The 3,225-nt window shown below is 34.4% G+C and overlaps 1 non-coding gene across 1 annotated transcript; it reads right to left on the reverse strand.

Moving 5' to 3' along the window:
* Nucleotides 1–1,225: 1,225 nt before the first annotated feature.
* Trnat-ggu (transfer RNA threonine (anticodon GGU)) lies at nucleotides 1,226–1,299 on the reverse strand. The gene has a single exon. It is a non-coding gene; the product is annotated as a tRNA-Thr (tRNA).
* Between the last annotated feature and the right edge of the window lie 1,926 nt (nucleotides 1,300–3,225).

Below are 3,225 nucleotides of genomic sequence, written 5' to 3' on the forward strand. Positions count from 1 at the left end.
ATTTATTTATTTATTTATTTATTTATTTATTTATTTATTTATTTATTTATTTATTTATTTATTTATTTACTTATTTATTTATTTTATTTTATTTATTTATTTAATGATGTTTTGGGGCTCGATAGAACGGACACATTTATTTATTTATTTATTTATTTATTTAGTTAGTTAGTTAGTTACATTAGTATTGATTTTTTCCGTTAAGCATTATCAAGAATTAATATCACATGTTTTAGTGCAGATAGAAAGTTGCCTTAGTGATACTATCCGTTGATTCAGAACCGGAAGGTGCCGGGTTCGATTCCCATCTATGCCTATTTTTTTAAGACTTGGAAAATTTCTGCAGTAAGTTTATTTGGCGCGCGATCTCAGTTATTCATTTTCTGATGGCTGTGCCTCTGGAATCCAAACCACGGTTCGCTCATTACACCTACCTTAATCCATTTGTGAAAAACCATTTGACAGATACAACAGCCATGATAACAGTTTTTTGTGTGTAAAAGATCCGAGTGAACGGAAGTAACACGGGGAACAGAGTTATATAACGCAAAACGCTAACGCGTCACATTTTTCTTTGATGGTTGTCGCCAAACTACTATTCACAGATATGTAGAAGACAAGTCTAGACCAACCTCATTACCTGCAATCAGAACTACAAGTTTGGTTAGCCTCACTCATATACAAACTCGAAAATGGGGACTGTAAACATTAATCTTGCGAGATTAGTGCCTTGCGGTTTCACTGAGCTACCGGGGCTTAAATTTTAAATGATTCATGGATTTACATATCTAGCTTTATACCAGATAAATTCTATCCCCTTTACATTTGGCCTTATTCCATCAAAAAATGCGACAGGAATGGTCTTGGCACTCGTCACCAGGCGTATCATATACACATTGACTGTGAATTCAAATGCTTTCATGCATGACTGGGCACTTCATGAACGGTCCCTTAAATTTTTGAGGTAAGATTGGTTGAAATCGTCGTTATATTCATTCCTGTAAAAAACAACAACATATTAACAGATGATTTGGACTTGCAAACATGGTCCCATTCAGTGATCCCAGCGCAAGTGTCAAAAATAAATAAATAAATAAATAAATAAATAAATAAATAAAGTTTATATAAATTGCCTAAAAGTGAAGGAGAAGTAACTCAAATTGAACAAATTTTAATCTTTCCCCAGAGTAGGCCAGTGCACATAAACGTTGAAAATAAACCCCAGTGCATCCTGCCGGAATCGAACCGGCGACCTTCGTATTACCAGCACGACGCTCTAACCAACTGAGCTAAAGAGGCATTTGATATTTTCGAAATTAACAAACGAAATAAACAACAGTATTGACGAAGTTGAAGCCCCATTAAAATACATATGTAGCTAATTTATTACAGATTCATGTAAATGCCTTTATATACACAGCTTTCGGCTGAACCACTAGCGGCTATGTTAGCACATCAATGACAGTGAAAATGGGACCATAATCTGATTGTTGATTATTTTTACGATCATCCGGACGAGCAGATCACTGAATGGGCCTTTAATTTGATTTGCAAGTAATTTACTTAAAATGAATAGCATAGTTAAAAATATCGGCGGAATATCCGATTCAGCCAGTGAGGTACTTCCATAATTTCTGAAGAGTGATTTGATAAGATATATGCCACAGATTTTATGGGAAAAGGGAACACGCATATCTAGGCATTCTTGAAAACTTTGGAAACAGGAATATGAAAACGAGGAAATTATGTACCATAAATCTGGGGCATCTGTCTCATCAAATTACTTTAATAACTTTTCAAAAAATGACGGAGGTGACTTTCTGGCTGAATCAGATATTAATTGATCCACCGATCTCTTTAACTATGCTACAGTAAGCCAAAAAATTAAGGTACCAGTGATGTTCACCTCCTGTATATCATAAACAAAGACAGATATGTCATAATTGGAACCAGCAGCCAATAGCTGCATCTTTTAGCTCGAATTTAAGACCTCATTTGTTGATATTTTTGAAGAAATAAAGACACCGCGATCCCAAAACCCAAGGAAGATACCAATTTAAAAGTTGCAGTTTGCTTAAGGTTACACGAAGAAACGTATAAAAGACGTATAAAGTTGTTCTCTAAAACCGCGTTTTCTCAGCAATCAAATATCGCAGTGAGTCAAATGTTGGTGCATGGATGTATCTTAACATTATTTTTGTATGTTTATACACATTTTTAGAATCCGTTTGAAAATCCTTCGTTTAAATCATTTTTACGCACCATGTTCACAAGATCAAAAACACGTTCCATGCAGTTTTTTTCAAATATTCGCTCCGTATAAAACCACGCCGAGTGATTGTTTTCTCCTTTTTGTATTGTACTACAAATCGACCAAAGAAATAATGTTGCCATGGGGAAGAACCAAATACAGTACCGATTAAATTTTATTAGCCCGTTTTTGGGAACAATTTTCGAGAATCTTGTACCACAAAACACTGTTATGTTACATTATCGATATCTGGATTGTGGAACGTTAATTTTGATTTCTAACTGCCTACATTATTTCTCAAAAGTATGTCGATTCCTTTACCATTTGAATTTCACTCCAAATTTAAGCTACTTTTGCAAAAATCGAGGTTTTTCGCCATCGATACCTCCGACATTTACAGCGGTGATGAGATTGTTTATCATAAGAGCCTGGTATGCACTATTCCATAATAGTCGGTTTGAGATCAATCGATTTCACAGGTCACTCAGTAGCTCAATCGGTTAGCGCGCCGAACTCACGTTCAACTATATAATACATTTACTATAGTTTTGAGCTGGAAAACTTTGGTACGTGTTCGAGTCCCTATGTGGTCCATTCCATCTATTTTATTTTATTTTTCTCTCACTTTTTTCTTTTTTCTTGTTCGTTTCTTTCTTTCTGACTGCAGCGATTGATTGTTTTTGCCCGGTTTTTTTCCATTATATTATTCAGGAATTTTTAGGCTATACTAGTCTAATAGGCGCGGCCTATGAATATATTTTTACAAATTAGATTAACAAAATATTGGTTGTTAAATTGGTTTTGTTACTGTTGTTGCAGTTATTGTTGTAGGCCTATATATTGCATAATCAGGGTATAAATAGGCATACTAGGCCTATTATAGCCTATAGAAGCATTGATTTATTTCACGACAGATATCATCCAGGATAATTTTAAAAATTGAAAATTTAGAATATCCAAAGGAAAATTGCCGA

Source organism: Amphiura filiformis, chromosome 10, assembly GCF_039555335.1.
Source record: "Amphiura filiformis chromosome 10, Afil_fr2py, whole genome shotgun sequence".
Taxonomy (NCBI): Eukaryota; Metazoa; Echinodermata; class Ophiuroidea; order Amphilepidida; family Amphiuridae; genus Amphiura; species Amphiura filiformis.